Below are 27351 nucleotides of genomic sequence, written 5' to 3'. Positions count from 1 at the left end.
AGGTCTTTGTATAAAATCATTAGACCTCAGTGTTTGTACAAAGTAATTCAATATTTTAGTTTACACGTGTACATGCTAGTAAATTATTATACGTAGGCCTTTGTATAAGGTTATTAGACCTTCGGTTTGGGAGATATACCGTTTGATAACTATTTTTGTCATTAAACTGCTTATTCCCCTGCTGCTCACTTTCCCTTTGCTTTTGTTTGTCTATATTATAAAGTCTTGTCTTATGAAACTGTTTTTGTTTTGTTCTGGAACACCTTATTTCTAATATAGGTATAAGGGAGTGTTTCATAGGGAATGGTTCAATAAGCCGCCAATCCAGTCCAAGCTGGCCTAAGGGATAATAGTTGCAGATCCATTAGATGGATGCCCAATTCAGGAAAAGGCAATTGGCCAAACTTAGCTTTGGGTCCCCTACAAAACGTTCATGAGAGTACTCTCTGTCTGGTCAACATGTGAAAGAAGGTCATTTTTTAGTCTGTATTCCAGGGTCAAACATTGCCAGGTCATTGACTGCATGGCCCTTTCCTAACCTTTGCTTAGAAAGGGCACCCAAGCACACACTCTTACTAAACAGCCTCTTCTGTCTTTCTTGGGTTCTTCTACATCAAAATTGCAACCTCCTCTTGGAAGAACTCCTACTTCCCTTATAAAGCCGCCCTGTGATCCTAACTCTTGTGCTTACTTTGATAAAGGACAAAAACTGAGTTAGAATGACAATGGCCACCATGGAGGGACTTTTGACATGTCAAAATCAGTAAATTAATTCATTTAGGGGGAACTGCAGAATAAATTAAGACATTTAAGATGAACTCCAGAAATCTAGAGTCTGTAGTTTGCTTCTTTAAATGGTAGGCTGAGGCCTAAAAAGTAAAATTCTAACTCCAGCATAGTCTCTCTCAAAGACTCTGATACCTTCTGACACCCACTCTCATTTCATTTCTTTCTCTCTTTCTACTCATCTTTACCTGCTTCTATATAGACCATACTTTTATCAGAGTTTTCTCTGGGGAAGAAAAAGCCATCACACTGTAAAATTGCTAAACCAGAAGGCAGTCCTAAAGAAGTTGGGTGACCTGTTTTGAGGGCTTTGTTGTTTGTTTCTTTTGTTTTTTGATTTAAATAAATCGACGGGGCGCCTGGGTGGCTCAGTCGGTTAAGCCACCGACTTCGTCTCAGGTCATGATCTCGGTGAGTTCGAGCCCCGCGTCGGGCTCTGTGCTGACCACTCAGAGCCTGGAGCCTGTTTCACATTCTGTGTCTCCCTCTCTCTCTGACCCTCCCCCATTCATGCTCTGTCTCTCTCTGTCTCAAAAATAAATAAACGTTAAAAAAAAATTTAAAAAAAATGTTTAAAAAATAAATAAATAAATAAATAAATCGAATTTTGGGGGTGCCTAGGTGGCTCAATCGGTTAAGCGTCTGACTCTTGATTATGGCTCAGGTCCTGATCTCATGGTTGCTGAGATCAAGCCCCACATCCGGCTTTGCACTGACAGTGTGGATCCTGCTTGGAATGCTCTCTCTCCCTCTGTCTCTGCCTCTCCCCTGCCCCCAGTCTCTCTCAAAAATGAATAAATAAACATTTGATAAATAAATAAATAAATCGATTTTTTTTTTTAAAGGAGCTAAATTTAAAACGTGGTCTGGAGCCATATTAAGAGTTGTAATTAAAGAGTTTCCTAAACCTAGCCAGGGAGAAATTTGTTAAATAATTCAGGATTTTATTGGGTACTTATTGCTCTGGGCTACAGATCTGTACCAAATTGATCAATTAATTGTTAGTCCTTCAGCTGTAGAAAAATATTTAAAAGCAGCAAGGAAGAAAGGAAAAATTTTAAATAACTCAGCCATGTAAAATGAAAGAAAAAAAAGTGCCTTAAGAAAGCAAGAAAAAATATAGCACAAAAGACAATTCCAGAAGCCTTTCTTTTAAAGGTACATTGGACAAAGATTTAAAATTATAGATTAAATAAAAATGAAAACAGACTTCAGGAAATTTTCAGAGTATTCTGGAGTAGACCCAACAGTTGAAGTAAAGGAGACTTGTCTTTTTCAGTTCTTATTTCTTTCTCTTAGGGCTCAAATATAAATTAGGGGATTTAATGAGAGATAAAAATAATCCCAAATGTCCAATATGGGGCTAAACAGTTTCAGAGAGCCTTAGAGGGTGAATAAGCTAGAAATCAATAGCACGTATGGTTCTCTAGATAAAAAAAAAAAAAAAAATAAATAAATAAATAAATAAATAAAACGAAAACTGTCTCTTGAAAGAAAAACAAGACAAAAAAACTCTTCTATGTTTTAAGAATTGAGAGCCTAGGGCTGCCTAGGTGGCTCAGTTGGTTAAGCGTCACTCTTGATTTTGGCTCAGGTCATGACCTTACCCCGTGGGGCTCTGAGCTGACAGTTTGGGATTCTCTCTCCCTCTCTCTGCCCCTCTGCCTCCCCCTGCCCTCCGCTCAAGCTCACATTCTTTCTCTCTCTCTCTCTCTCTCTCTCACTCAAAATAAATAAATAACCATTTAAAAAAAACAAACCTGGGAGCCTATAGATAAGGATACTTAAAGTTAGTGCAAGCAAAACCATTGTTGAAAGAACCAATGTCCCATTTGACTAAGAAACAGAAAGATAACTGTCCAAAATCTGTCCAGTGACGCTGTTCCAAGAGAGACATTAGCACCCAACAATTCCAGTCCTTCCTTTAAATTTATGCCCCCTAGTCTCAGAGACACCAGTTTGACCATGTCAATCATACTCTCCATCAGGGTGGGGCTGTGTCTAGTTTGGCTAGCCTTCTGTTCCCAGATCCTACACTACTGCCTGGCATGGGGTAGGTGCTCGTTAAATATCTGTTGAATAGTGAATAAACGAACGGATGAAGAAAGCGAACTTAAAAAAAATTTTTCTTAACGTTTATTTATTTTTGAGAGAGAGAGCAAACATGAGCGGGGAGGGGAGAGAGTGAAGGAGACACAGAAACCAGAGCAGGCTCCAGGCTCTGAGCTGTCAGCACGGAGCCCGACGTGGGGCTGGAACCCACAAACTGTGGGATCATGACCTGAGCCGAAGTCGATGCTTAACCGACTGAGTGACCCAGGCGCCCCAAGAAAGTGAACTTTTTAATTGGCACACTCTTGTCCATGCCTTTTTCCAAAAGAACAAAACTTCTAAACTGGAGTATGATCCTCCAACATTAATTGGTGTGAATCAGGCCGGAATTATTGTGGAATAATACGGAGCCCCAACCCCATGGAGATCTTGTTGCAGGTTCCTGTCTTTCCCTCTACCGTCTATGCTCTGCTCCTGCTGATGTGATCACCATAGTCGTTTATGCCCGTAGAGGACTTCCTAAGGAGTTTAAAATTGAGAAATGTGTAGACACACAGGTCTCACAGAGTACACTGGATGCTAGAGTCTCTCCTGGTAGAGAAGGAAAATCGGCCCAAACCCAGGTCTTGTTTCAGTACTTTCCTTTGAGGCAAAGCCAGGAATGTGAGAGTGAGCTTTTGCTAAGGGTGGGACGGGGTTCTGCCTAGCGTGCCTCTGGCATGTGGGGAGCTAACAACAGTAATGGCTAAGTCTCCAGGGCAACCAGGACCACTTTCAATCCTTCCCACCATGGGCTTCCCTTGGGGAACCCTGGACTCTCCGCCTGCCTGCGGCAAGGACTGGCCCACTCTGGCTTCCCTCCGGGGCTCCTCTCCCAGCGCCTCCTGGCTGCAAGCTCCGTCCTAGCCTATGAGCCTTCTTCCTTGGCCTGGGTTTCACCTTCTTGTATCAGGTGGCAGACCAGCTGGTTCCAGTCCCGAATCAGGTCTTCTGACTCCTCCCAGAAACCAACCAACTTCAGAGCAGGAAATCCTGCCCCTCCCCAAAGAGTGGGAAACCGCAGAGAAAGAGAGAGATGAAACAGAAGGGAAAGCAGAGGAGGAGGGAAAGGGAGAAAAGAAGCAAAAGGAAAAAGGAGATCAATAAAAAGAAGTCAAACTTGGTTGAAACCTCAAGGTAAGACTTTTTAAAATCACATTATATATGATAGCATCACTATTTGTGTCAGGGCCTAGTCCGTAGTAGGTCTTCGAAAAAACGCTATTGAAGTAATGCATCTATTGGAATAAACTGGAGGGCTGGGCTGAAGAGAGATTTCAATGTCAAATGCTGGTCAAAAAAAAAAATGCCCGATGAGATTTGAAATGTGTAGGAGGGAAGATATGATAAGACGCAGATGGAACCAGGCGTCTGTTACTGGCACTGAGAGCATCCTGATCACTTTGGGACAGAAAGTGAAGTTGGAACAAAAGTTGCAAAAATTGTTTTAAAAACTCTGCCCGTTCTTTTGAAATCATACAAAGACTGCAGGTCGTAAGCATTTTTTTAAAAATTGGCTTTAAACCGATGACAGAGCACAAACACCAGGCTGTATCTTGGGAGTTGCTGAGAATGCTGATATCTGCATTCTGCATCCGATCATCAGCTCCTTCGATATTATTAATATTGAAACCGGGAGCCTTGAGGAAGGCTCATTTTATCTCAAGAAGTCTTGTTCAATGCACCAAGGGAGGCCTAAAGTTGTCAATCAAAAATCTCCACGGGCTGTTCACCTATGCCTTCACCCCCGTCCAGCCTGAATGCTCAGGGTACTGACCCTGTGAGCCTTAAAAGGGCCTGTTGGGGACAATTCAAAGGCACTTCTTTCAGGTCGGTTGGAGAAACCGACAGGAACAGGAAATGCCATTCCCCACCCCCACCGTTTACCCAAACCGTCACTTGCCATCAATAGACAGTACCATCCAGAAGGTTGTAGTTGACCGATCCAGTCACTTGGAGGGATTAAGAGATCTGGACTCATGCTTTGGAAAGCACCTCTAGGCAATGATGATGTATTTTCACAACAGTTGGCTTTTAAGAGTCCCTGTCCCCCAACCTCTCCAACAGTGCGTAACAGTTCAGAAGGACACACATGGAAGTTGGGGCGGGGGGGGGGGGGGGGGGTTTGTTTTGTTTTGTTTTTGGTGCCAGCATCATTCTTTGGGGTTTGTGTGAGTAAATCAGTCAGAAGCTGAAAGGAGAGTGGGAGAGGTAAGGAGAGATGATTCTAAAGAATCTTACTTCTGCTTGCTTGCCGAGATTGGACAGGAATTGCTTTTCCCTTTTCATGACATATGAAAATATTACATGATATGAAAATAGATGATATGAAAGTAAAATCCAAAAATCCTCCCTCCCTCCTAGTATCAGTACAGCTAAAACCTCCCTGCATCCAATTTCTAAGCTGGAATAAATCTTAAAGGTAATCTAATTTAATTCCTCTTGTTTGCCAGGTGAGGGAATCGAAGCCAAGACAGGGAAAGGGCCTTGCCCAAGGTCACATATATGTTCACGGTGGAGAGGAGACTGGAACTCATTTCTTCTGGTCCTACCCAAGGGCCCTGTAAAATAACCACCCAGACTTTACAGGAAGGTGCCCCCAGACACCCAAGAATTCATAAACACTGCGTCTGCTGATTAAAAAAATATTCAGTTAAAAGATGCTCATGTAATCCTTGCCTGGCAGAAATGGAAAGAAGGAAAAGATTTTCCTAATAGTTAAGCTTTTCCAGAATCTGTTTTATAACTGTTAGGGGACTAGAGAGAGTAGAAAGATTTAAGGCAGGTTTGTCAGAAGACAACTAGAATATTTTAAATTCCTACCACTGACCCAGCATTTTGCATACTTCATATCTTTATATAATCTCATAGTAGTCTCATTTTACAAATGACATTTTAAAAACTTGCTCAAATTCACAGAGGGAATAGGATATTATTATTATTTCTGCATCTCTCATTGGTAGACCCAGGATCATGCTCCAGACTAACATAGATATTTATAGTTCAATGACCATTATACTCTCACTCAAGCCACTCCCCAGCGGAGACCCTTGCTCTGGCCATTTCAATCTACTTGAGGTTCCTCTGACATATCATGCTATTTCTAGACTCCTTGTCTGAACACATGCAGTTCTCTTTATTTGGAATGCCCTTCCTCCATCTTCTTCATCTCTGTCACTTGTATTTGTCCTTCAACACTTAGCTCCAGGGCCACCTCCTCCTGGAAGACTTTCCCACTGTCCTAGACTGATCTGGACACCCTACCGCTATATTCCCATATATACCCTTTGCACACCCTTATTATAGCATATTATTATGCTATTATGAACTTTGATTTACTTGCTTACCTTCCTTATACTTAACTATAATTTCCTCAAAGGAAGATACCAAATATTGCTCAGCTTTTGTATTCCTGGCACCTAAGCACAGCCTGGGCATATATTAGTGCTCAATAAACGTTTGGGGGGTGGGGGATGGATGAATGAACAAATTAAATATTTCCCCTCATTTTCTTCCATTAAAATTATTTCATAAAAGTCTCATTTACATGTTCTTGACTCTTGAGTAACTCGGGGAGAAATAGAAGATGTCACTGCTATAAGCTTCCCATCACGTCAAGCCTGACAGACTACTCAAAGGAGCTGTCTAGGGTTAAATGTGGCAGTTGAACAAACATTAGTTTCTGCTTCCTGACAAAATGCACTGATCACAGTAGAAGAATTTGCATCCTATAAACCACAAGGACAAAGAGAACTGGAATAGAAACAGCAGATGAGAGATGTCAACACCCTTTGGAAGATGCAAAGTGGATGGATGAGTGATAAGTGACTTAGCAAAGCAGTGATTGCTGAAGCCCAAGTACCCATGATGGGAAGCCCACAAGAGGCCACAGAGTACAGGAGAGTCTCGGGGATCAGGGCATTGGGAACCTTAGAACACAGCCAGAGAAATGAGGGAAAGGATAAGAGACACTCCAGATTCCCTCTCTTGCCCTCCAATGAAAAAAGAAAGCTTATTTTCTGGAGAAACTGGCCAAGAGGCACCAGTCACAGGGACACCAGGCAGAGCAAAGGGTGGGGTTAGGCACGGAGCTAGAAACAGAAAGATTACAGAAAGATTCAATACTGAAAGATGAGATTCCCCAGCCCCTTATCCTGGCCCGGCTCCCAGAACACGAACTGCGCAGTTTACCCCCGTCTCCATTCACCCTACTCCAGCCTGCACTAGCCAGAAGAATTCACGATTGCTCCTTGTAGAAAGTGCCCAACCAAAGAAGAGAAGACTACAGACACTGACAATGGGGTCTGCCAATGAAACTGCCAAGCACTCTCTGGATTATCTTGTAGTAGAATCCAGCAATTGGCAAGCCCTGCCCTTGCACGCAAAACTTCCAACAGCCAAGGAATGGACTCCAAGGATTACCAAGCATGGAATGAAAGCCTCTGGCATTGAAGATGGAGACTCCAACATCCAGAGAGCAAAAGAAATTGTTAACAACAGCCATGGCAACATTAAAATATCCCCAGAGATAAGGGAAGACAGTGCATCCATGAATAAAGATCAGGAAGCCACTGTTTTTTAAAAATACTAGAGAACAAGAAAGAGCTTTTTAAAATAAAAATGCAACTAGAAATTGAAAAATTAAAACAAAGCACTGGAAGATAAAATTGACAGAATATCCCAGAAAATAGGATAAAAAGGGAAAGAGATGGAAAACAAGACAAAAACAGTAAGAAACCTACAGGATCAGTCAAGGAGCTCTGACACCTTCTAATTAGAATTCCAAAAAGAGAGCAGGAGAAAATGGAGGGGAATACATTAATCAAAAAGATAACTTCCCCCAGGGGCATGTGGGTGGCTCAGTCAGTTAAGCATCCAACACTTGATATTGGCTCAGGTCATGATCTCACCATTCATTGGATCAAGCCCTATGTGGGGATCTATACTGGCAGCTCAGAGCCTGACTGGGATTCTCTCTGTTTCCCTCTCTCTCTCTCTGCCCCTCCCTCATGTACTCTCTCTCTCAAAATAAATAAATAAAAATTTCTTTAAAGATTAATTAATTAAAATTTTTTTAAAGAAGATAATTTCTCCAAAATTTCCTGTGATGAAAGATTTTAATTTCCACATTGAAAGGATCCACTGGGTACTCAAAGCAACAAATGAAAAAAAAAAAAAACAAAACCCACTTCTCCCCAAAGTGTATTATTAGAAATGTTAGAACCCCAGGAATAAAGGGATCCCAAAAATTCTAGAGAGAAGAAAAATAGTTCACAAACCAAGGATTAGGAATCCAGAGAGTAACTGGACTTCTCAGTATCAATACCGGAAGCTAGAAATCGAAAGGCAATATAGCAGTGTCTTCCCATTCCAAGAGAAAACAACCTTCAATCTAGAAATCCTTACCCAGACAAACTATGAATCAAGGGGAATGTAAAGACAAGCAGACAGAGCTGCCTCACTGGGGTTTATGTGGCCAAGGTCTGATGGATGAATGCCACAAAAAGATGTTTAATGTGAAACATCACTCCTGCATCCAAGGTCTGAAAAACATTTCCCTACCATGCATAAGGAAGTGAGCCAATTGGGGCGCCTGGGTGGCGCAGTCGGTTAAGCGTCCGACTTCAGCCAGGTCACGATCTCGCGGTCCGTGAGTTCGAGCCCCGCGTCAGGCTCTGGGCTGATGGCTCGGAGCCTGGAGCCTGTTTCCGATTCTGTGTCTCCCTCTCTCTCTGCCCCTCCCCCGTTCATGCTCTGTCTCTCTCTGTCCCAAAAAAAAAAAAAAAAAAAAAAAAAAAAAGGAAGTGAGCCAAGAGAGAAAAAAGCCTGAGTTTCCAGGTGGATGGCAAAGGAAATGTCCCAGAGAACAGTCTATCAAGCTCCTAGTCCAGACTGGCACAGAATGAGTCGTGGCTCCAGGAGGGTTGTCTCCAAAGAAAAAAATTGGATAAATTATCCAATGAATTTGACCAACTTGTTTGAGTTTTATAGCTCTTGTCGGAGGATTTGGAGACCATGGACAACGAAGTAAGCAAACAAAAATGAGGTGATTATTAACTCCCAGAAGGGAAGGGGAGATCAGAAGAGATGACATTACAGTGCATTGTATTGCTGTGCTATAAACAGTTGGTCCTAACAATATAAACACTGACTATTGGTTTACTTAAAATTTGTGACATAATGGTACTAGGAATCTAGAAGGAAGGAAATGTCTGTCTGCATATGTTGTGAGAAAAAGCAAAGTCCTAAGAATCCTTAGTAGGAAATCAAATAAATAATTTCTAATATTGCAAAATCAAGAAATAACAATGAAAGCATATTATTTAGAAATATGGAGTTGATTCCCAGAGGGGAAAAAAAAATAAGATTTAAACCAGTAATTGCCTTAGAATGAGACTAGGGCATGGGGAAGAAAGGAACAAGGATTTCTGTTATTCATTATAACCCATTTGGTACCATGTGACTTTTTACCCCCCCCCCCCCATGTATTATATTAATAAATACAAAAATTATTCAAAACGAAAATGGCTCAGTAATAACATTGGTCTCCCCTGGATTACATTCGATCTAGCAGTCAACATGTTGATGCCTGGAGCCATTAAATTAAATCTCTGAACGAGCTATAGTTAAAGTATTTACCTAATTACCAGAGCAGCTCACCAGTCTGTCCACATTTACTTCAGAATCGCCTGGGGAGCTTTGTAAAAATACAGATTCCTAGGTCGCGCCCTTGATGCTTCTGATTGAAGCGGCCTTGAGGAGGCCTGGAAATCTGCCCTTAGTTTCCCCAGATGATCCAGTTGCACGGCAGGGTTCAGGAACCACTGGACTAGAGCCTAAATTGTGAGTGCGTGTAGGGAGGGGTGAGGGGGCGGGGGTTATACGGTGTTTTTTTTGTGTGTCTGTGTGACTGTTTCTGTGTATATGCAAGTGTGTTATGAGTGTCTCTTCCTCCCTCCCTCCTTCCCGCTTTCATCCCCTTTTATCTGAACTTAATGCATAAATACCTCCAGACTGCTAAAAACATTGCCAGAAACGAGTTCCCCTTCCCATTTTAAACACTGCTGTCGGATCCTCCTCTCCCAACCCTGGGGCTCCCTCTGCTGGCAGAAGCCTGTTAAAACTCTTAGCATCCTAAACCGAGAAACTCCTTCCATTCCTGTGAGGTCATTTTCCCTGGGTGGTTTCCAAGCCTCATACTTCAGGAACCTTCCTGTCGGACAGAAAATGGAAAATTCACCCAACCTGGGAAAGACTTTCTTGCCTTACTTGTGTGGATATTTAAAGATCAGGAGGGAGCAGGAGAGGCAGAAATGACAGTGAGAGGTACATTTGTGGTCAAGCCTGAGGAAAAGGAGACCTTGAGGAGTTTTTCTCCCCACCTTCTTCCTCCTCCTCCCCCAAGAGATATGGAAGGCCACATCCATCTGCCTCCCAAAAATCGAAGGGAAAGAACATCTTAGACTGAAGAGCCCAGTGAATTTGGAAGCAGAAGACACAGGTTCACTATCCACCCTCACTGTGCTTCCTCGAGTCCCCTTTTTCAGAGCTGTGTAAATCATACCTGTCTGTGGACTCCTGTATCTTTCCCATAAGGTGAACATATGCTCAACCTAACACAGTGTCTGGCACAGGGAACGTGCTCGAAAACATTTGAATGAAAGCTTAACTCATTGCCATCCTAACAACCAGAATCTTCCTTCAGATCTGCATACTTCTCAAGCTCCTCAAAAGTACCCCCAGGCTCACACTAAACAGGGTGTTTCTTCATGTTCCTTACTCTCCAACCCATAGCATCCTGGCTTTAGCTCCTCAGAACCCTCTGACACCGTCTCCAGGGATTCTTATATGCAAGACTCAAGGTATTTTGCCACTTCGCGTCTTCCTTGACTTCCCAGAGCTTCAAGGCTGTGACCTCTCCCATCTCATTGAGACCCTCTGCCCCTGTTCTCTCAGGTCCTCCTGCTCCCTATTTCTTCTTGCCCTCCTTCACTGGCTGTCCTCTTCTGCCTAACCCATAAACGTTAGCGTACTGTCCCCCCTTTTATTCATCCTCTCCCTCATGGTCTCATTTATTCCTACGGTTTCCATTTTAACTTACAAGATTTAATTCTCCCAAATCTACATCTCTGGCCTAGACCTTTCTCTTGAGCACCAAATACCTACCAGCCATCTTTATCTGGATGTATAGAAGTCACTTTCCTTTAAACATTAAAAAATGCTGGGGCGCCTGGGTGGCTCAGTCGGTTGAGCGTCCAGCTTCCGCTCAGGTCATGATCTCGCGGTCTGTGAGTTGGAGCCCCGCGTCGGGCTCTGTGCCCCTCCCCCACTCATGCTCTGTCTCTCTCTGTCTCAGAAATAAATAAATATTAAAAAAATTTAAAAAAATAAATAAACATTAAAAAATGCTGAGTACATACTGTGTGCCAAACAGCATGCTCAATACTAGAGCTATAATGGCAAGACAGACCAGGCCTCTGTTGTCCCAGAGCTAGGTTTTGGGAAAAACAGGCAAATGAGCACCTGTGGATACCGTGATGGGAGCCATGATAAGAGAAATGCCCAGTGTTTTGGGAGCCCCTTACCTGGTCTAAGGGAGGGCAGGGAGGTCACTGATTTTGAAGGGTGGAAACTTAAGGAAAAGAATTGGGGGGTGGTGATAAGGGGCCCCTGGGAAAGGATTTCAAAACTTATGAAGAACTTACAAAGATAAAATAGTGAGTTTGGACTTTATCCTAAGAACAACAGGGAGTCACTGAAGAAGAACCGGGTGGAGTCGAGCCCACAGGGCACATCCACAGTATTGGCAGTAGTCAAGTGTTAGCAATGGTTATGTCGATGGTAGGCCCATAAGGCTTTCACTCTATTATTAAGCTTCATAAGTTATTTATGGTTTCTTTGTTTTTTGTGCACATCAAATGTTTCACAGCCTTTCTTTTTAAATAAATAGATTAGAGGTGAGATAGACAGAATGAGGAGATTCCTAAAGCAGAAAATAACAGTGGCCTGAGTTAGGATGCTCATAGTAAAGGTGAAAATTGGAAGATAGGTCTAGAGACACTTAGGAAGTAGAATTGAGTAGACTTGATGAGAAATGGAATTTAGGGATATGGACAAGGAGGAGTAAAGAAGGAGTTCCAAGGTTCTGGAGTATTCATTGGATGAATGGTGTAGCCATTCATTGAAATAGAGATCCCTAGGATATGATAAATAAAAAACAGCTAAGTCATAATAGTTTAGCAGTTTCTTAAAGTTAAACATAAATTTTCCATACAACCCAGCAATGCACTCCTTCCAGGGTATATACCCAAGAGAAATACAAACGTGTCTAGACAAAGATTTCCCCACCAATGTTTACAGAAGCACTTATTCATAATAGCCAAAAAGTGGAAAATTCCAGACATCTGTGTATTGGTGAATAGATAAACAAAACGTGGCATACCCATATAATGAAATATGATTTGGCAACGAAAAGGAACAAAGTATTGATACATGCCACAATATGGGTGAAGCTCAAAAACATTATGCTAAAGTCAAAGAAGTCAGACATTGTGTCTGTCATATAGCATGTGATTCCACTAATATGAAAGACAGAAGATTGCTGGCTGCATGGAGCTGGGGATAGGAACAGAGAGTAATTGCAAATGGGTAAGAGGAATCTTTTTGGGATGATGGAAATGTCCTAAAATTTCTGTTAAGGTGATGGTTTCCCAACTTGGCAAATTTATTAAAAATTGTTGAATTGTACACTTACCACAGGATGATTTTCTGGCATATAAATTATACTTAAAAAAGATGTTTAAAAAAAATCAGGTCAGTTTTGGCATGTTGAGTTTGAGGTGTTTAGGTGGCATTATAAAGGCAAGGTTGAGTAAACAGTTGGTTACACCACCTGAAGCTTAGGAGGCAGTGCTGCACAGGAGATAGAGAATTTTAAGATTCATCAACATAGAACCCCAACTGGAGGTTCTATGGCTCCCAATTGGAGCCATAGAGGTGAGGGAAATCTCCTAGGGAAGAGAGAGAAGGAAAGAGTGAAAACAGAATCAAGGCCAACTTGAAAATTCAAGGAATCCAAAAGGGAAGGGAAGCCTACAGAGAACACTGAGAAGAAGCAGTGAGAGAAGTAGGAAGGAAGCCCAGAAAATATAAATAGACAGAATCCAAGGGAAAAAGATGCTTTGGGGCAGTGAAGAAAGGCTACTGAGAACTCAGGTAAGTATAAACAGAACCAACCAGTAGAAGTCATGGTAGAAAAATCTAGCAGGGCTGGGAAGCCCAAGAACATTGCTGGCCATAGCTCCAGGAGGCCAAAAGCCTCCAGAGGATCAGGCATAGCATGCAGAAGGAGTGACGTGTTGATGGAGGGAGTGAGACCAGATTGATGAGCCTGAGGAGTGTAGGGGACCCAGAATTTTTGACATAAAGCAATGAGGGAATACAAAAGGCCAGTAAATAGAGCTCTGGAAGAAGGACAAAGAGACCCCAGGGTGCAGAGTTTCCAAGTCTGGAAGTGGCCACAACTACAGATTCCAGCAGTAGATATTCAAGGCTTTCAAAGATGTGATTCCTGCTTACTTCTCCAGGCAGATCTCTAACCACAAAACCCCACACCTCTTAAATTCAGTGATCTTGCCATATGGGATCCTTTGCGGTTTCCCAAACATGCCATTCTCTTTCACATCTCCTTCTGTTTTCTCACACAGCTTCCTCTGCATAGAATGTTCTACAAACCAGCCCTCCCCTCTCCCACACACACTCCAGGAACCCAACTCAGTGTCCATGCTTACCCATCCTCATTTGCCTGCAGCATTCCTCCTCTTGTTTCAATATGAATCAAGGTTAACCTTGCCTCTGAAGCCTTGCCTACTTGCCCATCGCCCACATGGAACAGCATATTTCCTTCTTTATGCCCTTGGGACTCCAAGGGCAGGCCACCCCAAGATGGGCTACTTTGGCATGAACATTATTTTGAGTTACAAGCAATCAAAACCCAGCAGATTCAGGAAAAGTTCTTTATCTTCCCCTTCACTGCCTGCTTGTACCAGAAAGAGAGCTATAAATGAGATTCCTTTTTACCTAAGAAATTTATCTGCATAACAGGGCAACCTTTGTTTTCTAAACATCTCCTTTTACCTTCCTGGTCTTTCTCCCTTTGGTACCCTTAGGCCCCTACAACTCTCCTTAGCTCATTGAAGCCTGATTATCTTTGGAATTCCATGTCTGTGTGGATTCATTGTATGCCTGAAACTAAATTTGATTTTCTGTTACTCTGTATCCTGTCAGTTTGATTCTTAGTCCAGTAGAAGGACCTTGAAGGGCAGAGAAAATTCTCCCTTCCCAACAGCTGCCATAGTCAGCAGGATACTTTCATTCTCTGGACACTACTCACCCCAGACACTCCTGCTGCTCAGAGATCCTGGGACATCTGACATACAGCTGGGAGAGGTAAGATTTCTTACCATGTCAGTTCCCCAGAATCTCTATCTGCAGAGTCTGATGGAGTGAGAGTGGTGAGTCCATTTCTTCTCTTTCTAAATTTAGGTTAGCAGAAGAAAATATCTGTGGAACAAGTTCCTTGGGTCTAGCAACTCTGGTTAAATTTGGTAGACTACTCTTTAGTTACTTATCTGTTTCCTTCCAGAGATGGTCTTTGTTTTTCTTTGTCTGTATCCTTTCTGTCCTTTGTCATAAGAAGGAGTTACCATAGGGCAGAACACAGGCATAGACCGTACAAGTCTGCTGTTGGAGCCAGCCTCATAGACTGGTGAGTTCACAGTTCACACCAGACCAACATCTATTTAGACAAATTTTGCCATAGGTTAATATGCACATAACTTAATGGCAATTGCTAGGGGACATCTTAGAAGCCAAAGCCACAAAATTGGTGGGCACAGGCTGAACATTTAAAAGTTGTTAGAGTGCTTGCCACCTCAAGAAGATTCCCAGACTGATCATAGAATGAGTGAGATTGACATGGTCACTCAACAACTTCCTTGCAATGAGGTACACTATAAAACAGCACAGAGTCCCCAACCCTGTGGCACATCTCTCCTAGGTATTATTAGTATGGCTCCAGACTCAAGGCTTTAGCTAAAGCTGTTAAGGTACATAATGAGATTTTTCCTTTTGTCTTGTTCTATGTCTTAAGAGCTGGGCTTTGTGACCAGTGAGAATATTCCCTTTGGTCTCTGTCATCCAGAGGGTGCACTGACCAGGGTGTACCTTGATGGCCAGTCGAAATGACTGGGAATCTAACTCTGACACTCTCTCTCTCCCCACCTTTCACCCCAGGCCTTGTCAGTGGTGTTAGTCATGAGAGGCTTTAGCCCATAGGAACCTCTGTCCTCTCAACCATCATTGCTTATTAATGCTGGAAAGTCTCATTCCAGTAGCACCTCCCTGGTGTCACAGATTAGTGGTCTGTGATTTTGTGGGAGACCAGAGACACCATTTTCAGCACACCGTCCTTACTGCCTGTGCAATGAAGACCTTTGCTTTCTTAGACTAATCTTGGAAGTAAACTTTTGTATCATGGGGACTACATCATCTATGCCCTCTTTGCATGCCTTTGTGTCTTTAGTTGTCATTAAAAGGCTTAATTGGTTTGAGTTGCTATTAATAAATAGATTCTACTCCTCAATGGCTGGATGATGGATCCTTTAAATTGGCTATATTTATTTTTTTAAGTTTATTTATTTATTTTGAGAGAGAGAGAGAGAAAGAGAGGGAGAATCCCAAGCAGGCTCTGTGCTGTCAACAAAGAGCCCAATGCAGGGCTCAAACTCACAAACCATGAGATCATGACCTGAGCTGAAATCAAGAGTCGAGCACTTAACCAACTGAGCCACCCAGGTGCCCCTAAATTGGCTATATTTAAAAGAAAAATATTCTTTATAGAGAGTTCTCAATTGACTTATTAGTATAATAACTAGCCTAAGGACTCGTTTGACAAGATTAAAGCACAGAAATTAGACAAATTTAATTAGAAATTAAAACAAAAATAAATGTCCACATCCAATGTACAGTTTCCTAAAATCTCCCCGTTTTAATTTCTCTTTCCTTACAAGATGTAGAGAGAGCACACCAGCCTATTCTCTAGGTTCAAAGAATACAGGTTGCTCATGTAAATGCTGAATGCCAGGAAATGAATGTAACAAAAGCACCCAAGACTGGCAGTGAGGTTGGCTTTGATCCTACCTCCCAGGGATCTGTAATCAGGATCTGCCAGCTGTAGGCATTCCTGTGCAATGTCCTTTACAGGTGTACCCTAGGTCCCCCACTGCAGAAGAATTCTTTCCCCTAGACAGCAACAGATCTCTTAAATTATAAAGCCTTTTTTTTCCCCCAGAATATTTTACTAACTTTAGAGAGGAATTGGTTCATGAGTATTCACAACCTCCCTTTCACAGAGGAAACAGGACCCCAAATTTCTCCTGAGCCCTCCTACACATGATCTCAAAAGACTAATATGAGGGACTAATAGAAGCCAAAATACTTTATACAAGGGCACAAATCTTTTGATTCTCAGTTTTAGTTAAAAATCCCCCTAATAGAACGAAGCAAATTTAGTTAAAAAGGCAGGCTAGTCCCTTGATATTCAGGCTGTAATCCAGTTCTTTGGGGGATTAGAAACAAGGACCTTTGTTTTACAAATCTCTACAAAACCAGAAATGCAACTCTAGAAACAAGTCAAGCCCTCCCATCTTTACTAATCCCCAAGCCTTGCCTATTCCTCTCAAAATATTTGTAGATATTATAAACAGAATATTGGAACAAAATTCTCCTGTACTCAAAAAAAAAAGTAAATTTTTGATAACAACTACCCTGAAATTTGAGGAGAAAAAACACTTTTGCATTCTTTCTCTGTCCCTAAAAATTATAAATATTACCATGTCTTCAAACAGTAAATACAGTCCATCATCACCTGAGACTGAAGGGAAATAAAGGGAGTGGGGGAGGCCTTTTTGAAATAAAAACCGCTAAAATGGCTCTTGTGCCAAGACTCCAAGCACCTCTGATAATAGGCACTTATGCTCTGATCTCCACCTTGGAGAAAACTTGGATACTTACTCTATGCCTTTGTGATGCAAATTTTCTAACCACCACCACCCCCTTCCACACACCCCCTTCCCTAGGACAGAAGAGCCATTCTTTGAAATATAAACTTTAGAGAATTTTTTATAAGGAAAAGAAAGAAAGGAAGGAAGGAAGGAAGGAAGGAAGGAAGGAAGGAAGGAAGGAAGGAAGGAAGGAAGGAAGGAGAAAGAAAGAAAGAAAGAAAGAAAGAAAGAAAGAAAGAAAGAAAGAAAGAAAGAAAGAAAGAAAGAAAGAAAGGAAGGAAGGGGGAGTTATTTTAAAAATTGGGTCTTGGGGTGCCTGGGTGGCTCAGTCAGTTAAACATCTGACTCTTGATTTTGGCTCAGGTCATGATCACACAGTTTATGAGATGGAGCCCCACACTGGGCTCCAGGCTGACAGCTTGGAGCCTGCTTGGGATTCTCTCCTCTCCCCCCACCCCCCTCACCCACCCTCATCCCTCCCATGCCTGCTCTCTCTCAAAACAAATAAATAAACTTTTTAAAACAAAATGGGTCTTTATGTCTTCTCCACAAATATTAGCAAAAAGAAAGCTGTAAGATTTTGTTTGTATCTGAGTGTCTGTCCATATATGTTGCAAATATGAGATATTTTCTCTACCTCTAGGTGGTATTGCTAAAATTAATTTGCAAAAGACCTCTTTTAGTTGGCTTGAAGGCCAGCATTTGCAAAAACTGGACAATCTAAAACTCATAAAGAGAAACTAACCCAAATGTTTTTCAAGTTCATATGATCTGGGAAAATATTAGTATTGAAAAGCTATTTAAAGTTGTTGGTTTAATTAAAATAGACATGTCTTTAAAGTTATCAGCATTAAGTGTAAAACCTTTATTCCATCTATATTTACTGAAAGTCAAATAAGTTCATGTTATATCTCTGTTGCAAAATTTGTCAAAAGAAAAAAATCTTCAAATAATCATTGACTTTGTCTAATACCTCATAATGTTTTGCAAGTAATCTAAACATAATTGTTAAGAACAAGTAAATTGAATAGATGTAAATAAGATAAGAAGGTCTGTAGGTAAACTTTTAAGTAGCTTCCTAAATCTTTTGTAACATGGAACTTTATAAAGTTTTGCTAAGTTAAATGATAAGTTGTAAAATTATTAAATATCTACATCATTTCCAAATAAGACAAAATAATAAAACATTAAGTACTGAACATAGGCTTATCTACTTCTGTCATATTACAGAGAAACTAAAGATAAATTCAGGTCTGTTAATAAACATGGTTTGTGCATTATTGAAAGATTGTACTATGAAAAACCACACATTTCTAGGAATTACAAAATGTATTCATAAATTTGCCAATCTAAAGAATATTGGCATAACAGATAGTTCACAAATTGCTTACTACTTAGTTTTCATTAGAAGTCAAGACTTCTAAGAGAAAATTTTTAATAAATATAATTAAGACTACTGAAAATAATAAAGGAAACAACTTTGTATGCAAGGAATGTAAGAATGTGTGTTTGAGGATAAAAGGAAAAAAAAGAAGCATGAGGAAGGGGAATACATTTTTGTTGAGGGAAAAGAAAATAATTTTGTCCTAAAGTGAAACTGGTTATTTAAAGAGAGAAAACTTAGGACAAAATCTGAATGTAAAATGTTGCAGGGGTGCCTGGGTGGCTCAGTTGGTTAAGTGTCTGACTCCAGCTCAGGTCATGATCTCACAGGTCACGAGTTCAAGCCCCACATTAGGCTCTGTGCTGATAGCTCAAAGCCTGGAACCTGCTTAGGGTTCTGTGTCTCCCTCTCTCTCTAACCCTCCCTTGCTCCTGCTGTCTTTCTCTTTCTCAAAATAAATAAACATTAAAAAATTTTTTTTTAAATGTTGCAGAAGGTTTATGAAAAAGGAATCTGGAAAGGAATTTCGTGTGTGGTTAGTACTGGCTAAGATTAGAATCAATTTAAGTAAGTAAATGAGTCTTAATATTAAAAATACACTGAAGCACAATTACAATTTTGTCTTTCTCTTTGGTAAAAGGACAAAGTTTTCTTGAACTATTGGTCTGCTCTTAATAAGAAGTTGTAAACAAAAGTTTTTCTTTGCCTTTAAAGTCATCTGCCTGGAAAACAAGCACTCTGTTTTGCCAAATAATTTCCTGCATTAATCAAGTCTGATTACTTAAGAAAACTGAGTCTTAATATTTAAAAAGCTAAATTTTGCTCACAACTATTTAACTTTCTGTATTTGCCTTTGAAATCTTCTATTGTTGATTTGGTTAATTAGATAATTAAATATTGTTTCATAATAATTTATGATCCTATCTAATCAAATGTTCAAATCTTTTCATACTTTTTGACATACGTCCCAAAATGAAATTCTGAAAGAAATCTTTGGACCACAATCTAACTGAGGTGTTCCAGAGCCCTCCTGGAACATTTCAAAGATTTTGTGAGAAATTAAATTAAGTAGGCTTATTTGGCATGTCAAATTACATGGGAAGCATTATCAAATAAGTGATACTAAGCCCTCTTGGGTTATATTTTTGTAGATATTTTGAGTATATTTTGCAGATATTTTGTTAAACTAAGTGTTCTAAAAAGTTGTATGAAACCCCTAGAAATCTGGCGTGTTATTATCTTGGAGTGCTGTGTTTCACAGAAATAACCAAATTTCTCTGTCGATTGCATTGTAATTAAGTCTAATCAGATCTTTAATCATGATCATTTTTAAGTCTTGTCATTTACAGTTACTGTTCTACTCCCATCCTGTTGCAAATGTGTTTCATCTTAAGTGAGACTCATAGAAAAAACTCTGAGTACAAGTTTCTGATAATTTTAAGATCATAAAATTGAACGAGGTAAGAATTTCCAGAACTAGTAGAAAGACTGGATTAAAACAGAGCAAGAATTAATAACTTGAGACTGAATAAAGAAGATCATTGTAATTTTTACAATTTTTGTTTAAAATATCACTGACATTTTTCAATGTTTTGCTTTTCTAGATAGTAGGAAACCTTTTCTCTTAAGCTAACTAAGTTAATTTAAACGTAACCTATAGCAATGTGATAATTATACCTTTGGAAGCAGAATTGAACCATTTATCTTTTCCTCCCTACCGGCTCCCTCCAGAATTTAAAACCTCTCAGTGAGTATTCTTATATTTTCATGGCAATATATTTATTTGCATAAGCTCAATAAGAAACTGTTCTCCTTATAATAAGATACAACTGGAAACATTGGTTATATTACCAAGGCTTTGACTGGAATGTCATATTTCAGAGAGACCCACATAGACTCAGATATGACCAGACAGCTTTAAGGAGCTAAGGTTGACATGAGGGAGCCAATAAAGCCCCTTGGAAATATCAGCCTGAGTTTCCAGCAGCTTACAAGGTGAATAAACTCACTTCCTCAGGAGGAACCTCAGGATATTTTGGGTACCTCAAGAAGAGAGGAATTAACGCAAATCCACAGGTATTGCCGGCAAAGTCTGATGGGAAGTATTTGACTTGGCTTCTGGTCTCAAAAGACTATTAAAAATTCAGTCTAGATACTTGTTATGAAAACTTACAGCAGAGCAGATTTTTATTTATTTTTTTAAAGTTTTATTTATTTAAATAATCTCTGCAGTCCTTGTGGTGCTTAAATCCACAACTCCAAGATCAAGGGTTACATACTCTTCCAACTGAGCCAGCCAGGTGCCCCAAAGCAGGCTTGTGTGGTCAACTGCTATTCTTGCTGAGCTTATGTAAACAATCAGGCCAAGTGGGGTTGTTTTTGTTTGCTTGTTTGTTTTTGAAACTAGACTTATTTTGAGAATTACTAATTTGGCTATCTTTGATAGAAATGGGGGTGATTATAGAGAGAAAATAGGTTTCAATAACAGACCTGAGTAAATATTAGATTCTAGTCCTGTTCATTACAAACTAGACTAGATCCTGATTTCTTCCAGCATCCTCCAATGCCTGGCTACAACTCTCCAAACTAGTGCTTTCAATTTTTCTCCCACTTCCTGAGTTAGAGTCATTTGAGATCTAAAATGCCCTTTTTTGGGGCGCCTGGGTGGCTCAGTCAGTTGGGTGTCCGACTTTCAGCTCAGGTCCTGATCTCACAGTTTGTGAGTTTGAGCCCTACATGGGGCTCTGTAACTGACAGCTCAGAGCCTGGAGCCTGTTTCAGATTCTGTGTCTCCCTCTCTCTCTGCCCCTCCCCCACTTGCACTCTGTCTCTCTCTGTCTCTCAAAAATGAATAAACATTAAAAAAATTAAAAAATAAAAACACTAAAATAAAAAAACAAATTCCCTTTTTCCTGAAGCCCTGACTAAGTATGAATAACTTGATGTAAACTTGAGGGAAATCACCACAACAGCTCATGTATAGGCAATCTTCATGCTCTGTGGGCAAAAATATCACCAAAGACATTCAAACTACAAACCAGGAAAATCTGTCACTGGATGCTCTCACACTATCTAAAGAGGCTTCAAGCTTGACATTTAGAAATCTACTCTCTACCCTCAAAACTCAGAAACTGGTTTATAACTTGATCCAAACATTAGCCATTGTTTTTCTTTTGTTTCCATAGAAATGCCTCTTATTTAATGCTTAATTGCTTGAACCATAGGCCTAACTTTGAGGACACACCTGAATTACCACCTCCTGAAATGAGTTTAACTAAACTGACTTATTGCCAGGACTGGTTCAATGAGCCAGGAGAATCTACCAGCTCAACTTTTAATGTGTGAAATGTCAGGGAAGTTTCAGAGGAGGGAACTACAGGGGCCAAGGGCAGACTGCCCCAAGATGGGCCACTTGGGCATGAACATTATTTTGAGTTCAAAGCAGTCAAAACCCTGAAAATCCAGGAAAAGCTCTTTGTCTCCCCCTCAACTGTTTGCTTGTACCAGGAAGAGAGCTATAAATTAGATTCCTCTTTACCTAAGAAACTTATCTGCATAACAGGGCAATCTTTGTTTTCCAAACATCTCCTTTCACCCTCCTGCTAATGCTTTTCCTCCCCTTTGTATCCTCAGATCCCCACCCCTCCCCTTAGCTCATATAAAGCCTCATGTTGCCTGTCTTTGGAATTCCATGTCTGTGTGGACTCCCCATACATACAAAACCAAACTTGATTTTCTCCCATTAATGTATCTCATGTTAACTTCGTGATTAGTACAGCTAGAAGGACCTTGAAGAGCAGAAGAAATTCTTCCCACCCTCCACAGCCCCCACCATAGACTTCTATCATATCACTGGTAACTCTTTATTTCATTTACTTCCATGTATGTCTTCTTTTGAGGCTTAGAAAGCATTTTATTTGCTTTTCATTCTTAGGACCTGACCCATAGTAAGTACTAAATAAATGTTAGTAGATTAAATCTCCCCTCAGGCACCATGTGGCATGTATGTCCCTTTTCCTCCTTGCTACTAAGAGCCCTTTTGGGGCTGTTTGTGGCCAGACTGCTGGGTTTCATTGTATGAGGGTGGATGAGGTAGTCTGCCCTCTGCTATCAGTAGCCATGATCAAGAATGTTTTGTCCACACCTAAGGCCCAGTTTCCCAGTCCCAGGATGCCCAGTTGAACCTGAATTTCAGATAAACAATGAATACAGTTTTAGTATAAGTATATCCCTTTCAATTGTAAGAAAGCAAATTTTACCACCCCAAGATATGCCTTTTGGGCACATTGATTATTCTAAGCTGGTTATTTTTAATAAACTGCAGACACAAGAGAAGCTCTGAAAACCAAGTAGAAGTTACCTTTTTGCAAGAGACATTTATATGTATAAGGGAAATCTCCATTTATAAGGGTATCTGCCTCAATACTAGGAAGGAGGGGTGAGTCTAATTCTCTAGAAACTGTTATCAATGGAGAAAGCTTAGATATAAACCTACAGAACAACCTTACCCTTGAATATGGTACTTTTCCCAGGAACTTCCCATAGCTGACCCCCCCACCCCATCTTTTGTCTTTAGCTGGAGATGGTATTTTGGGTGCAGCTTCACCTTTTCAGGGAGTTAGTTTTCCTGGGTTTTTTCCATGTATATAGGAGGTATATATGTTATTAAACTTTTCTTTGACTTTCTCCTTTTAACCTGTCTTAGGTCAATTTCATTCTTAGGCCAGCTAGAAGAACTTTAAAGGGTATAGGAAAATTTTTCCCTCCTAACACAATAGTTGAGATTATACATAACCCAAAAATGTATTTGTTGCTTACATATATCCATGGTTCTTATATATTTGTTAATTATATATATTCCAAAAAATGTATGCTGCAGTTCAAATTTAATTTGGTGTCATGTATTTCTATTTGCTAATTTGGCAAACCTACTTTCCACCAAAGGGAAGTGGCTTCTGTTTAATGCTGAAGGCACTGGCACCCTAAAGAAACTCACCCAGTTGAAGCTGCCATACCATCTTGATGTGTTCCTCAAAGCTGGATTGAATGACCAAGAAAAAAACTGCTAGATGGGCCAAAACTGTGTGAGCTATGTGGTGACTTTGCTGGAGTCAGCCATTTCAGCTGTGTGGGCCTCTTCCACTGCTCCTCGTGCTACCAGTGTTTTACCAAAGTTTCCAGGGAGTAACTTTTTCAGTTACTGTAGATGGGCCCTATCTCTCCTCCATGCTCAGATGCAAATCCACGGGAGCTAGGCCAGAGAAAAACCTGAAAAACTGCAACTGCAGCGTGTTTAGAATTGTATCTGCCCCACTCCCGCTGAGGGGCAGGGATCAGACCATGCTCTGGGTCTCATCAGGTACCTGTTCTTTCCCCAGAGGCTCTTGGCTTTCCCACACAAATGGATTCCAGGTAGTCTGCCCCCAAGAGTTCCCCTGCCACAGATATGACAGGTTAGGACAGGAAACACATACAGGGCACTTTATCCCATCTCTAGTTCATTTGCCCCTATCTTGAGATTCCATTAGTTAGAAAATGAGAAAATCTGTCCATTAGGAGTGGGGACATGCAGAAGGTTGACAAAGAACTCCTCCCCCACACCTCATTAGATACGCAGGAGAAGGAAAAGAAAGGAGGGAGTGGGGAGGAACCCATGTTATTAGATAGAATGATATAAAATGATGGTTGTTTCCATAGCTAGGAACAGATTTTGGCAGCCATGGCATAGACTTAGGAGTTCCTAAAAAATCAGAACTGAGAAACTGGAATGAGGCAGGTGGCAAGGGCAGAGAAAGGGAGAATTTTATTCATTCTAATATTATGCTAAGGTCCTTTCCTGTCTCAGCGTATTGACAGTATTTTCTCAGGAAAGGGAGAATCTCCAAAATGAGAGGGTTCAACCACCTTTTACTCTAAGATCTTCCCACTCTACCTCTGGTAGGATTAGTTTTCAAAAAGAAGAGGCCACTTAACAAAGCTACTAAACAGTCCTGAAAAGCCCCACAGCTGCTGCTGCCTCAGAAATGACAGGTGCACCTTTCATGATCCACATTTTATGCCAAATGCATGAAAATTCCTCTTTGGCTGCCCCTCCCCACAGTCTTGCCACCCCCTTCTTAGTCCTACTGGATCTGGCCCATCCCTCATGGTCCCTTTCCCATTCAATGCTGTGATCTTCTCACCTTGTTATTTCTTGAGCCATTGATTCAGGTGAGAATGATCAAATCAGAATTCCTGGCTGGGCTGGGACATGCACCTCCAGCTGAGTGGACCCACTCTGAGTTTTTGAAAATTTCCAGCTTGTGTTTACCTATTTCATTGAAAGCCTGCTCTAAAGTGTACATAGTCGATGCATTACAAAGGAGGGCCAGCATGAAGGACTGGAGTGGATAGCTAGCTTTGTTGCCATGGCGGGGAAAGGAACTTTACTTGACTGATGAAAATTTGACTCAAAACGAATGCTAGGTGAAACAGTCATGTTTCCTTTTGTCTTTTTTTTTTTTTAACTTTGTTGAGAACCACTAGAAGAGGAGTAGGGAATGGGGCTGATAGGTTCTAACTAGAATGCTGAATCCCAGTGATTTCTCTAGATTAAATCAGGTTGCAGAAAGATAGCAATTTTCTCATTGTTGCAGCACCTCGGAAACACTAAAACAGCAAAGCTCATTGAATGCCTATTTTGGAGCCAGGCTAGGGGGAGATGGAGAGAGACAAAGATAAAAAGACACACTCCACATCCTCCAGGAGCTTACAAGCTAATGAGAGAACCAGGCATGAAAATATGGACATACCGTGGATCAATGTTTATTACATAACGTGGTCAAAGTGTGGCACCAATGCATCCCTAAGACCCTCTTGAAAGGAGGTTTGAAAGGTCCACTATTTTCATAATCATACTAAGACATTATTTGCCTTCTTTCTTTGTCAGTCTTTCACAAGTTTTCTAGAGGCTACAGGATGTGTGATAATACAAAGCAATGTATGCTTATGTATTCTTGAGTTTCAAAAAAATTCTCAGTCTTGGGGTGTCTGGCTGGCTCAGTGGGTAGGGCATGCAACACTTGATCTCAGGGTGTGAGTTCGAGCCCCATGTTAGGCAAAGAGCTTACTTAAAAAAAATTCTTGGGGTATCTGGGTGCCTCAGTTAGTTAAGTGTCCGAATTCAGCTCAGGTCATGGTCTCACTGTTCAGGAGTTCAAGCCCCTCATCGAGCTCTGTGCTGACAGCTCAGACACTGGAGCCTGCTTCACATTCTGTTTCCAACTCTCTGCCCCTCCCTGCTCATGCTCTCTCTCTCTCTCCTCAAATATAAAATAGAACATTAAAAATTTTTCTTTAAAATTCTCAGTCTCAATTTCTTTTAAAGAATCCTCCATTCTTATTTTGTTTTAATTTTGTAAGTAGTCTCTCAATCCAACATGGGGCTTGAACTCATGATCTCAAGATCAAGAGTTGCATGCTCTTATTGACTGAGCCAGCCAAGTACCCTCTCGGTCTAAATTTCTAATACAACAATATCAGCAGTAAAACCCACATGTAGGCATACCTGATTTTATCACATTTTGCTTTTTGTGCTTTGCAGATATTGGGCTTTTTATTCATTGAAGTTTTGTGGCAACCCGGCATCGAGTCAGTCTACCACAATATTGTTCACTTTGTGTCTCTGTGCTACACTTTGGTAATTCTCACAATATTTCAAACTTTTTCATTATTGTTATATTTGTTATGGTGATCTGTGGTCAGTGATCTTTGATGTTAGTATCGTAGTTGTTTTGGGGGCTCCATAAATTGTGCCGTTAAACAGCAAACTTAATCAACAAATAGTGTTCTGACTGCTCACCAACTGGCTGTTCCTTCATTTCCCTCCCTCCTGTCAGGCCTCCCTATTTCCTCAGACACAACAATACTGAAATGAGGCCAACTAGTCACCCTACAATGGCCTCTAAGTGTTCAAGGGAAAGGAAGAGGCGCGCATCTCTCACACTAAATCAAAAGCTACAGATTATTCACCTTAGTGAAGAAGGCATGTCAAAAGCCAAGATAGGTTGAAAGCTAGTGCTCTTGTGCCAGTTATAAATACAAGCCCAGTTGTAAATACAAGGGAAAGGTTCTTGAAGAAAATTTAAAATGCTGCTCCAGTGAACACACAAATGATAAGAAACCAAAACAGCCTTATTACTGATATGAAAAAAGTTTAAGTGGTCTGGATAGAAGATCAAACAGCCATAACCTTCCTTTAAGCCAAAGCCTGTTCAGGAACAAGGCCCTAACTCTCTTCAATTCTATGAAGGCTGAGAGGTGAGGAAGCTGCAGAAGGAGTAGAGGTTGGTTCATAAAGTTTAAGGAAAGAGGCCATCTCCATAACATAAACTAACTGCAAGGCGAAGCAGCCAGTGCTGATGTAGAAGCTGCAGCGAGTGATCCAGAAGATCTAGCTAAGGTAATTAATGAGGGTGGCTACATTAAACAACAGATTTTCTATGTGGACAAAACAGCCTCCTATTGGAAGAAGATGCCATCGAGGACTTTCACCGCTACAGAGGAAAAGTCAATGCTGGGATTCAAAGTTTCAAGGGACAAGCTGACTCTCTCGCTAAGGGCTAATGCAGCTAGTGACTTTAAGTTGAAGCCAATGCTCGTTTACCATTCCAAAAATCCTAGGGTCCTTAAAAATTATGCTAAATCGACTCTGCCTGTGCTCTACTAATGGAACAAAAAAGACTGAATGACAGCACATCCATTTACAGAATATCTTAAGCCCGCTGTTGAAACTTACTGTTCAGAGAGAAAAAAAAAATCTTTTCAAAATATTACCGCTCATTGACAATGCATCTGGTCACCCAAGGACTTCTGTGGAGATGTACAATGAGATTAATGTTGTTTTCATTCCTGCTAACACATCCATTCTGCAGCCCATGGATCAAGGAGTGATTTTGACTTTCTATTACTTAAGAAATACATATCAGGGACATCTGGGTGTCTCAGTCAAACATCCGACTCTTGATTTCAGTTCAGGTTATGATCTCA

At 40.8% G+C, this 27351-nt stretch overlaps 1 protein-coding gene across 11 annotated transcripts in view; it reads left to right on the top strand.

The window, feature by feature from the left end:
* The first annotated feature begins 3885 nt into the window (after positions 1-3885).
* Positions 3886-27351, top strand: part of HSD11B1 (hydroxysteroid 11-beta dehydrogenase 1) — a 55904-nt gene continuing 32438 nt past the window's right edge. For 3 of the 11 annotated variants that reach the window (XM_058700050.1, XM_058700052.1, XM_058700051.1), the window contains exon 1: positions 9509-9720. The gene's annotated coding sequence lies outside the window, so the exon portion shown is untranslated. Of the gene's footprint in view, positions 4015-9508; positions 9721-14163; positions 14326-25906; positions 26003-27351 lie in introns of those variants that run through there. The other 8 variants (XM_058700043.1, XM_058700046.1, XM_058700041.1 and 5 more) reach the window with 6 other exon arrangements.

Source organism: Neofelis nebulosa, chromosome 15 (genome assembly GCF_028018385.1).
Source record: "Neofelis nebulosa isolate mNeoNeb1 chromosome 15, mNeoNeb1.pri, whole genome shotgun sequence".
Classification (NCBI taxonomy): domain Eukaryota; kingdom Metazoa; phylum Chordata; class Mammalia; order Carnivora; family Felidae; genus Neofelis; species Neofelis nebulosa.
This window is presented reverse-complemented; position numbering and strand designations above follow the sequence as displayed.